The sequence below is a fragment of the Rhinopithecus roxellana genome, chromosome 16 (genome assembly GCF_007565055.1).
Source record: "Rhinopithecus roxellana isolate Shanxi Qingling chromosome 16, ASM756505v1, whole genome shotgun sequence".
NCBI lineage: Eukaryota > Metazoa > Chordata > Mammalia > Primates > Cercopithecidae > Rhinopithecus > Rhinopithecus roxellana.
Window position 1 is genome coordinate 108,447,022 of NC_044564.1, and position 12,354 is coordinate 108,459,375.

The 12,354-nt window shown below is 43.6% G+C and overlaps 1 protein-coding gene across 2 annotated transcripts in view; it reads right to left on the bottom strand.

Annotated features, from left to right (window-relative positions):
* The window catches only part of PLPPR1 (phospholipid phosphatase related 1), a 307,286-nt gene extending 298,550 nt beyond the window's left edge, over positions 1-8,736 (bottom strand). Inside the window, exon 1 of one of the 2 annotated variants that reach the window (XM_030919661.1) lies at positions 8,361-8,736. The gene's annotated coding sequence lies outside the window, so the exon portion shown is untranslated. The remainder of the gene's footprint in view (positions 1-8,360) is intronic. The other variant, XM_030919662.1, reaches the window with a different exon arrangement.
* Between the last annotated feature and the right edge of the window lie 3,618 nt (positions 8,737-12,354).

A 12,354-nucleotide genomic window follows, 5' to 3' on the forward strand; every position in this document is an offset into this window, starting at 1 on the left:
TTGCTCCAGTAAATATGATCACTTTTTCTTCAGCCTGTGTCTATAAGCATTTCTAGAACACTTGATGCTATAACACCCAAAGAAAAAGCCCTTTCTAACATAATGGAGGCAATATAAAATATGGACTTTCGTGTCATGTAAAAATTTATAAAATTCACACAAACAGGGGATTTATTTCCTATGTGTATGCAGTTCTTCTCTCTGTTGTTATTGATGAATAGAAAAAGATAATATACCATATAACGAGGAAATAACAGCAGGATATGGAGCTGACTGCTGACATCCCATCTAGTTAACATGGACAAGCTGCTGAAGCTCTTATCTAAGACTTCATGGCATCATGGTGGCAAGAAGGTTGTGGGGTGATCTGAAACTCTACACCTTTGAGAATCAGAAGGATTAAATAGAATAAGCATAGATTTTGGACTCAGACCAGGTTTTCAGTCCAGCGGTAGCTTTGAGAGCTTAGGTAAGCTCTTAATTCAGCTTTCTGAGACTTGGTTTGCCCAGCTGTCAAATGGAGATACTGATACCTATTTTCCAGTGTGTTGTAGACATTAATAATCCATAGTAGTGGCTTGTATGGTACATAGGAGTCCCACTCAAAACGTCTTTCATCTATCTCTTTTTATCCTTTCCACTCACACTTTTTTTTTCTTTTCTTTTCTTTTTTTTTTTTTTTTTGGCAGAAATAGCCAAGCTCTGTCATTCTACCTTCTGACCTCAACTCTTTGTTCAAAACAGGCCAGTAGTGCTGTAAGCCAAGACCAGCCAAGTTTATAAGTGGAATAGTTTTCGTCTCTTTTCTATCTTGGGTCTTGGGTCTTCAAAAAACTTAAAAATACGGAAGTATAGTAATAACTACATGTAAATGTATAAATTAAGGACTAGTCTAGATGATCTTTACATCTTCCTCTAGCCCTGAGACAAAGAGATAAATAGATAGATGATAGGCAGACAGAGCTTTTATTCAGCTTTTATTTTTATCCTTTTGGCCTTGCTTTTTCAATGTGAATATAACATTTATTGACCAGAAGATTAGCCAGGTCATGAAATGCTTATTAGCAGTTCATACCGCCATGATGAATGGTGGTTCCCTCCATATTTTCAATCAGGGCCCTTGCCATACACAGTGTTCCTGCATTTTTATGCCAGTGTAGGAAAGCTAGGATGTATCTTTTGTGGGAAGAGCGGGGCTGAGACTAGGGTCAGATGAGTGAGGCACCTGCATTGGGCACAAAATTTAAGGCATTCCAAAAAACTCAGTAATCAAAATAATATTTTAATGCAACATTTAAAAAAATCATAATGCAACATTCCCTGATGAACACAACATAAAAATTTTAAATAAAGTCAGGAACCAATCCTGCATTTGCTTCTCTCACCCCACCCTCACTCCATCCCAGGGCAGAATCTGAGTCTGAAATCAGAATATGGGAATTCCAGCCTCCGTTCTGATATCACTTAACTACAGTAAGCAAAAGCCTCAGGCAAGTTGCTGCAGTACCTTAGTTCTCAGTTTCCTTAGTTCCCTTGTGTCATTTGACTTGAAAGTCTGATTAGGTAACTTCTAATGAACCTCTGAACTTGAGACAATTCTATGATTTTCTATAATATGAAGTTCCTTTACTTGAAGTGTCATCAATGACTCAAAAGGGCAAGTTAGTTCAGTAATTCATTCACTTATTCAATCAAAAACATTTACCTGACACTTACTATATGTCAAGCACAATGTTAGGCACAAAAAAAAACAAAGTTGGAGACTATTGAAACACATAGAGAAGCCAACGTTGGCGTTAAGAGGTCAGGACAACTTCCCTAGAAAGCGACTCTGACCTAAAAACCCAAAGGAGTTAGGGGAAGGCAAGGATGGAATTCCAGAAAGAGGGAACGGCATGGACAAAGGCCTGAAGGTAAAAAGAAAAATCTCACTGGGGTAACTGTAAGTTTAGTTTGGCTGAAACATTAATTGGATGGATGGGAGGAAAAAAGTCCTTGATTACAGCACAGTAATATAAGTATTTGCCAGAGTGTAATGCAAAGACACAGAGTTATGAGTCAAACCTGGGTTGCAGTTCCTGCCCTGCTGCCAAATTAGCTAGACAACAGAGTCTCCACATCCACTGAGATTCTATTTTAGAACACATGACAAATTTTTCCATGAAGGGAGGCATTTAATTTCCTATGGAATGTTGTAAATCTCACATTTGAGATATTTACAGTTTATGTCCCTCGCTGCCAAAGAGGTGCTGTAATTAATACAAGTAGTCATTTCCCTAAAACAATCTGCTAAACAGCTAAGTCCCTGTTATCTGATGCCTATGAGCCTGAAGGTGCAAAGACCAGCCTAAACGCAAGCAGACTTTCATCTTCCCCAGACAGGTGTGAGAAGTGGGCAACTAGGCAAGTGTTATTGGCAGGTACTCCCAGCTCATGTCTACTCTACCTAGGTTTATGACAGCCGAGCTGGTCTGCTCCTGCCATATTTGTGTCTGCTGATTTAATTTCTGCACTTAGGAAGACAGGATTCGAGCCAACTATTTATAACCAACACCCCCCCTCCACCCCCAAATTTTTTAATGAATGCAAAAGCACACCATCTCTTGAGTCCTGAGCATAAAGTCAAAGCTTTATGTTTTTAACCTCACTGCTATCACCCGTAACACTCTCCATTTATTAGGTACTTACTCTGTCCAACCTTTACAACTAACTCAGCTAATCCTCACAATCCTCTGCAATGGGTTCTACTATTGCTCCCTCTTAAAAGCAGGAGTAATTGAAAGCACAGAGAAGTAAACCGTGTGCCCAAAGTCGCACAGTTTATAAGTGGCAGAGCCAGAATTAAGAATTCAATTAATTTAGAATTCTGAATTAATTCAGAATTAATTCAGGTTAACAGCCTATCTAACTCTAGAGCCTGTGCTCTCAACTGCTGTGCTATATAAACAAGTCAGGGTCATCAGACTGTATACCCAAGTGGTCCTACTGAGGTATGGCACTAAGAGGCTCCTTAAGTTTCCAGGACACTCAAGGATCTAAATTCTCTGAGTTTCAGAGGCCTCACTTCAGTCATTTAGTTGTGGGGAAGAAGAGCATCTTCTGTATCTGTCCTCAAATCTATCTTTGCATGCTCTTGGGGAAAGGCATCCTTTCTCCTCTCTCTCTCCTCTCCTGTTCTCATATCGCAAACCCTTTGTTCTTAGACTCTAACTCGTTCCAACTGCTCCCCCTTGATAAAAACTGCACTTGAGACTCACTGTACTTTCTCACTGTACCTACAGCCCCATAACTCTTTTCCCTGCTAGACTTCATAAATGACTGATAGTTATGCATTGCACGGGTTTTTTTTCCCTCCCATTCCCCACCGAAGTCTCTGAAATGGCTTCTGAACACACTGCTGTACTAAGATTGCTTTCCTAATGGTCACCAGAAAACTCTTTGTCATTCTCCTTTTCAGTTCCCTACTTTCAACCTTTTCAAACTCCCCTCACTTAAAATCATCCTGGTAATTTATACATTTGGTTAAAGGAAATTGCTTGTACAATTATGAAAATGGGCTTTGAGACCTGACTCTGATACTTTGTAACTTGGTAGCTATGGACAAGCTACTGGGACCTCTCTGTTTCAGCTGCCTGGGCTGTGAAGAGGGAATAGGAGTCATAGGTGTTGTTGAGATTAAATAGGATTCCACATGGAGGCACTTAAACAAGTCCTGGCACAGTTGGGACTGCTTCTGTGAAGTCTGAGCACTCCTCATGATTCCCTGAGGCTTTTGCTTTCATGCCAGTTCTTTTCCTTCTTGTCTGAGAGTTCACTTCCTATGCTCTTTCCTGGGGCTTATTTCTCTCCTTAATCCCCACATTTTGCTAAATGCTGAAATTTAGTCTTTGGCTCTATGGTCTCCTCCTCTTCCCATCTTCTTCAGTAATAAAAATAATTGTTGACATTTACTATGAAATCACTAGATGCTGGGATCTGTATTAATGCTTTCCAAGGTGTTCTGGTGTCACCCCAAAATCAATGTCTGCAAAACAGCATTAAGCCTTTTACTTTCCTGAGCTAACCTCCTTCCCCATCCCTCTGTCACCATCAATCCAGTTACCAATGGTCAAACCCAAAGTGCTATCTTTGATTTGCCTTCTGTTCTACCCCCTGTAGTCAATTTGAAAACAAACTCTGACCATGTTTTTTTCCCCCATTCTGGCATCTCTTATTGGCATTTTCAGATTGAAATTCAACATGTTTGGGCTTGCTTCAGTAAGGGACCTGGTTCCTGGATCTGCAGTGTTGATGGCTGGAACACACGATCTGGCCCTCATTCTAGGATGCCAAGATGCAATGAGCTCTTTAAATGAGATCCTTATGAACTCTCTGGTGCAGATTATTTTTAAAGTTTTCACAAGGTATATTAAATCAGGAAATTCTGACAAGAAAGTGGGAAATTCTGACAAGAAAGGGGGAAAAGGGAATTTATACACACTGCCATCCTACTAGGTATCAGGAACTGTGCTAAATGCTGTTGCTTCCAAGATGCAGTGATGATCTCATTTTTTAAATATAAAGAAATATAATGTCATGATGCCATTTCCTAGTGGCACTTCAGGGTACAGTTCTTCTTCATAGGGGCAGCTGAGAAAATGTGTTTTTTGTTTTGATTTGTGGCCTCCCTGGCACATTTTAACACTGACCTCCAAGTCAGTTGATCACCTTGGAGAAATGGAAGTCATGATTTATCTTCTACTATTCTAAAGCAGGAATCATCACCTCATGGCTGGATTTCTCATTCATTTATTTAATGATTCATTCAACAAATATTTATTGGGTCTCTACTCCACACCAAGCCTGTGCTAAATGCTGGTGATGCCACTGTGAATGCCTTACTCTCACAATACAAAATAGGCAACTACACAAGTGAATGCTGGGGAAGAAGAGGGTGATACAGGAGCACACAGAAGAAGGAAGACCCTTCTTATATTAGCAGGTTTTACTTTCTTCACTTGTCTTTCAGATACATCTCCTCTTGTCCACCCCTACTGCCACCACCCTCATCATTTAACACCTATATTTCCACAATAAGTTCCTGCCTCCAGTCTCACCACCTCCAAGTCATCCTCCACACTGTGGTCACAGTCGTCATTCTCTAATGCAAATCTGATCATGTTTCAAACTTTCTCAACTTTCAAACAAACACCCCTAGCCTTCCCCATAAAATTGAAGTTCTTATGCTTGGATAGTTCCATTCACACTCGATCTCTCCTTATGTCTCTTGCTTGATGTAGTGCCACTGCACAAAACTAAGAACCCACATCTCTCGCTATAGCCACACAGAACTACTTCCAGGCCTTACAAAGATATTTCTGCCTGGAAAGCCCTTCTTTTCTCCTTGTCCTTGTTCAAGATTCAGCTAATGTCAAGCTCTCTGAGAAACCTTCTTGATCTTCTTACCTTCCTTGAGTTGGATGCCCTCCCTTTGTGCTTCCATGGCATTTTGGGCATACCTCTGAAAAACTCACTCTATAGCACTAGTTGTTAATTAGTGTCACCCAAGTGCTGTTCACCCTCAATGGCTCTAACCACGTGAGATGGCTTATAGTCACCCTAATTTACCAGGCACTCTCAAGTATTTCCTCTGCCTGGAATGTCCTTTCTATCCTTTCCTCCCTGGTAAAAGACTGTTCATTTTTCTCAAAGATCACCTGCTCAAAATCCTCCAGGGAAAGGAAAAAATCACTTTCATGCCTGTCCTATTGGCACATGGTTTAACCTACAATTATAGCAGTTAGTCAGATTGTATCACAGTTAAATATCTGTTTCCTTGATGATTGGGACCATTTTTTACTTTCTTACTCTTTTTTCCCAGCCTCCAGCATGTAACAAGTACTTACACATGTTTTCTGAATGTTGAGAAAATTCAGGAGTTGGGGATGAAGGGTACAGCATACACATTAAGAGCTCATAGTACAATACAGAACTATCCCGCTTCCTATTTTATGTGTGTTCATCTTGTATTTACAACTAGAACATGAACACTTTGAGGGACAGAACAATGTTACATATTTTATATGACTCCCAATGCTAAATACAGGATATGTGGTGAATAAATGCTTGTAAATAGAATCTAGAATAATCAAAATAAACTGATCTTGCAGATGAAGGAAGAGGAAATATATAGTAACAAAGCAAATAAAGAGCTCTAGTGAAAGCAAAAAGTATTCTTGATCTTTTCTTGCCAAGGTTTTCAAAAAAATGATGAGAGTGTTCACCATGGGATAAAAAGGACATATGCTGACAATTATAGTTAAAGCCCCTCTATGCCAATTTCACTTGAAAATATTCCTGGAAAGGTCTTTAATTCCCTAGTTATTTGAAAATAAAACACTCAAATTTCTATCTTACTGAATACCTTTAAAATCATAAAAGCAAAACTACTTTAATAATAAGCATCCCTTTCCCAATTCCCCCCACCCTTCTACCCTTCTTCTTCTTCTTTTTTTTTTTTTTTTTCCCTTTCTTAAAAAAGTTTTTCACCTTTGGCTATGCTTACTTATGAGTCAAAATCACTTTCATAAGTGATTTCTCAATTAATCTCACAAATATCATGCTTTCTCCCACTTCAAAGAAGTCACAAAATGTTAAAGATAAAAAGGCCCCCATCTCAAGCAGCAGACAGACTCCCCAACCTGTAGTCTCAAAGTGAAGAGAAGCCCCACCCCCACGGTGAGGAGCAGCAGTCACACGTACTGGGTCTGAGCTTCCGGAGTTTACTTCTGTCAGCATCAGCTTGGCTTCTAGATTCCCCATACACTTTTCCTAAGAATCCAGGGCTCCCGACGTGCACAAGAGCCAAAAACCTACCTGTCTGCCTGCCCATCCCGCCTTCCAGGTACAACCAACACGTCAAGATGGAGACACTTTCACACGAGGCACTTTCTAGACCTAAACAACTAATTTGTAAGTACACTAAACGTTATCCCAGGAATAGTGAAGTCTTTTACGCTCCAGATGTGACATTTCAGACCCCTCAAAACTAGAGTCCCACCAGATGAATAGGAGCTGTCAAGCACACAAGTGGAAGGGGCATGGAAATTCAGTGGATGCTGCAGTGTACCTCCCCTCCAGTCAACCTCTTCCTGCCTTTATTAGCCTCTAGTCACACCTCTCCTAAGTGACCATTATTTGTCCCTCTTCTCTCTCCCTTTGTCCCAGTCCTCGACTCCTCACAGGCTGACCCAGTCTCCGCTGTTTCAAAAGGCCATTCGATTTGATGCTTTTCCCGGGTGCAGTGGGTGCACTGCTCTCTGAGATCCCGCCCCAGTAGGGCTGGCATTTTAGGAAATCCTTTTCTCAGGACCTTTCCATTGGGCCGAAGAGATATTCACAACCGTGCCTGTCCACCAACTAGATAGCACACAGCAGAGAATCTCTCCCAGGAAAGAGGTTGAAAGGAAAAAAACGACATCCCCACAAAGAAAAATAATAACCCAGAATCCTCCACATATTCCACATGTGCGTGTCATAAAACCCTTGGGAAATGGGTTGGGAGAGGATAAATCCACGTCTTCCCACTGCCGCCACCGACACAGCAGCCCCTGTCCAGCTCCCAGCGCTGCCGCGGTGGTGTGCGTGAAGACAGCACCTTCCCCTGGGATGAGAGATCCTGGCGCCCTGCGTTTCTAGGAGGTGATTATGGCAAGCCTTTCAGTAACTCATCATTTATCCCCGCACTGACCCGAGCCTCACCCCGGCGCCTTTGGCACTGGTGCTTGATAAGAAAGCCGAAGGCTGCCCCTCCAATTTTCCAGGTGACACCCCCCTGCCCCCCACCCCACTATGCTCCTAGGACGCAGCGGAGTGGAAGGGAAGGATGACAGGTGCCCATGCCTGAGGGAAAATCAACGGCAACCCTTACTGCTTGGGGTGAGATATCCCAACCCCCGCCCGGGTGGGAGAACTTGACATCAGCTACCTGCAGGGCGCCCCCGCCTGCACACCCACCCAATGCGTGCAGGCTTGCGTTGCAGCCCGGAATGCAGTCAGGAGGGTGGAACGGGACGGAGGGAGCCTCCACGCCCCCTTTGTCTCCACGTTTCCCAGATGACATGGAAGGAAAGTTTACGAGCAGGGAGGTGGCAGCTTTCTGCTGGGTCAATCTGACACCTCGCAGGAGGCGACCCTCCCTGGGTTCGTCCTCTCCTCTGCACAGCCCCGGCGCCACCTTCATCTGCACCTCGACACCCACAAGCAAGGCATGGGACACCTGCGCCGCCGGGTCCAGCCGCCGGGTCCAGACTGCCCCGCGCTGCCCCACTGCCCCGGCGCAGCGACTTCCCCGGCGGCCTGGCTGCGGGCGCCGCACTCACCTCCCGCAGCGGAACGTCCTCCTGTGCGCCCTACTGGGCCGTCCGGCTCCCGGGACCGAGGTGCATTCAGGCGGCGGCCCGAGACACGCTCTCCCGGCGCTGCTGCATTCTGCCTGCGTGGAAGAGCCAGCCGGCGAGCGCGCGGCGCGGGCGTGTACTAGTGTGTGTTTGTGCGAGTGTGTGCGCGAGTGTGTGTATGTGTGTGTCAGTGTGTGTGCGCGCGCCCGTGGGGCGGAGGTGCGCGGGATCACAGACCTCGCTGGGCGCCCATCCCGCGCTCAGCCTCCTCCGCTGCCTCCTCCTGGCGCTGCCGCCTGCACAGGGTCCAGGTTTCCGGATCTCCTGTTTGTTTAATGAAAGGAAAGAGCAAAAGGCTGGCGCGGAGGGGGCGGAGGAGGGGAAAGTAGGGGAGGGTGCCGGGCTGCGCATGCTCAAGAGAGACTCAGTTCTGGCTCCAGAGCCCAGGCAGAGCAGAGAGAGTGAGCTCGGGGTAGAGGCTAGCCAGCCAGATTGCGTCCAGCCGTAGTCGCTCCGCGGGGTTCCCAGAAGGCAGCGGGGAAACCCCGCTGCAAAGGTGCGCCCTGCTCTGGGATTCCGCGACGCATGCAGAGCTGGAAGCCAGTGGTGGGATCCCCACCCATCCTTGGAGACCGCTTCTGCCTTGAGTCCTGGGTAACGTGGGGCTGTCCTCTCCCGGTGTGGTTTTAGTGCTGGTGCGGGCGTTCCTGTGGGCCATTCTATTGCGTCTACCCTGCGGGCAACCGAGATGCGTCTCCGCAGAGTTCCAGGAGGAACCACAGGCTGCAGGTCGCCCCCAACTAAAATGAGTTTCCTGATGTGTGCTTCTTTCTTCCCCTCCCAGCTTCCACTCCTTTAAGAGCAAGAAAAGGCAACGTCCAGTCGGGTCCCGCAACAGCTTTAATGGGGTGAGGGCGAGGAGGGGAATAGCGATAACTCTTCCAAACAACAAAGGAGGAGTGGAAGGAAGGTGAGTCTCTGAGGACCCCATACTCAGCCTCCTTCGGTGACAGGGTTAAATGGAAGAGATATTTGCCCTATTCAAGAAGGCAAAAAAAAAAAAAAAAAAAAAAAAAAGAACAATGGGTTCATTGTCCCCTTGCCTAGAATGCCAACGCAATTGTAGGTCTTTGTGAGGTCTCTTGGCTACTTGGTAAAGTGGGAGAACTGTCAACTCGAAAAGAGTCCAGTAAGAGAACCTGAGCCTGCGATGGCACAGTAACCTGAGGCCAGGGGAGATGGCAGGTGAGAGTCTTTGCAAGTGGAGTGGGAACTTCTTGGATGAGACTGTTCTATGACCAAAACAGAATGGTTAGGATCCATTCAAGAGCTTCTATTTTCAATATCTTCCCTGTTTAATCGCTCTGTCTCGCCACACACCACGCCCCATTTTCTCTCCTACAGAAGAAAAGACATCCTAAGCAGGAAACTCCCTGTAAAGAGATTTCTACCTGCTTTTTATTCATTTTCTGTCCCTCCAGAAAAGGATCACCTCTGGTCCCCTCTGCTTTGGAGGAATAGAGGACAGCCTGCCTTGTGCAAATCTTTTCCAAGCTTTCATTAAAGATCACCTCTAAGCATTTCCACTATACAGTGGAAGCGAGCAGATGCCTTCTTGCTGAACTCTGACCCACATCCCATTCATCTTCCTAATAATAATGCCAAGTGACACTCGAACAGCAGGACAATTAGATCAAATCCTAGAGCACACCCAGAGGGGAAAAAACAGCATGTCTAAATACCACCAACAAAAACAAAGTTCAGGAGAACAGACTTAGAGGAAGGAAAGAAAAAGGGGAGTTCTTAAAAAGAGAAAGTGCCCTGGGTGTAGCGGCAGGTTTCTTTCTCAGTAGATCCTTGAAAGGAGTAGAATTGCAGCATCTCTTTGCTTAAAGGACAAGTGAGAGTGAGTCTCCATCCACCAGGTAGGGGAGATCAGGTTCTCCTGAAGAGCAGCAAAGCCTCTATAGTGAATCATGTAGGGTATTTGGAGCTACTCCTTCCATGCCTGTTTATATCAGGACTCCCGTTTGGTGCTGGGCTTCTTGGAAGGTATCCAAGATAGATCTGCCTTGTTGTCACATTCCCCTCAGAACAGTAAACAGTGTTTACTAGAATTGCAAGGTGTTAGTATTGGTGGGACCAATTGCTTCCTTGAGGCAAGATAGCCATTCTCTTTGCCCTGGTGCGTAAGCACAAGGTGAGTGATAGCTTTGAATTCATGAACTAAGAGGGGCTGGGGTTTACAGTTCACTCAGTAGGAGACACTTCCTCCTACAGTGACAAGTATACAGGGTTGCCTGGCCAAGAAGACCACTCTATCTGAGCCTGGCCTTGGGTGAGAGGGGCCATCTCTAAGCAGAGGGACCTGTTCACCATCTCAAAGCAGAAAGTAACACCCAACAAGGTCAAGGGTGAAGGATAATATTTAAATGCAGAATTGCAAATAAACTGAAATCTCTTTATGGTGTGTTTGCTAGGAGATGGTGAATGAGCAGTTCTGGAAGAGATTTTTACTGTTTGGGGACAGTAGGGAAAACACAGGGACATTAAGTGAGATGATGTACATAAAGCACTTAACATAGTGCCTACTGCATAACAAGCTCTCCAAAACTTGTAGCTCTTATTTTGGTTATAATATTTTCATTATTGTGATAGTTTATTTATTTTTTTAAAAAAAGGCTAAGATCTTTTTTCCTTATCTTAAACAAGCAAAACAGATAAAAGCCAAAAGCCTTCCAGTTTTTCCTTCTGGCTTCCTCCATCGCCCCCTCACTCATCACCCTGATCACTGATGTATTCAAATCCATGTAATGAAAAGCATACTATAAAGACGTGTGGCAGTGTGAATGGGGAATAGCTCCAACTCTCACCCTTCCACCCTCAAATCTAGACGTAAGTGTGAGATAGCTTTGTCTTTCAGTAATATGCCTCAAGCACTTTTTGCCACTCATGGCTCACAGTGATTAAGGACTCCTGCCTGGCAGGGTCTCTTGCTATAACACCCAACCTACATTGGAACACCAAGCTTTCTATTTTCACTTTTTTTTTTTTTTGCCTGCCTTCTAATTTTAGCTATCATATGTGTTACTCCTCCTAGGTAAACGAATGCCCAAAGTCAATTAATATACACACATCTGCAGATGGTTTTGAGACAAATTAATGGTAAGAATTTCAGTGGTTGCCAGTATTTTTAGTGCTCCTTTATCACAGATTTCAGACTTAGTACTCATCTGCTCTATTTAAAGAATAATCCTTAAACTTTGTACTTCCTTCTACCAACCAAGCAACATACCTAATGGCCTTACTTCCTGTATCAGCAAAATAACCCAGCATTGTTGCCTGGATATATATGAAATTACATATTTTTAAAGAAAACTAGCTATTAAATTTTCAATGGAACTAGCTATTCAAAACATAATATCCAAAAAATTCTATAATTAATAAAAACAAGTAATAGATGAAATGACTGAACATTAAATTCTCCAGAGTTATGGAAGCTATTGAGGTGTCTGGATTCTTAGAAAACTGTATTTTCTTATAGTTTTCTATATGTCTACATATAGTTTTATAAGAAAACTATATGAAAATTGTATTAGGTTATATATAGGTGAAGTAATATAAGTCTGTCGTGATACGGTATGTGCAAAGATTCTGCTCTGAATATTTTCTAAGAAACAGGAAACACACCATTTCCATTTGAATTGTATCCTACCTATAATTTTGGTTCTTTTCAAAAATCACCCTAATAAGACAAATAAATATAGAATGTTTTCTTCCTGTAGAAATTTCTTATATATAGCAATCTTTTCTGGTTCAATAAAAATGTCAGGCCATTAGTATAAGGGCTAAACTAGTGATTTCTTATTCCAAGAATCAAAGTGTTTCTGGAACTATCAAAAACTATTACAAGACTATCTCTATAGCCCTTTGCATATATTCTTACTGTAACTCTTAACATCAAGTTCTTTTTGTA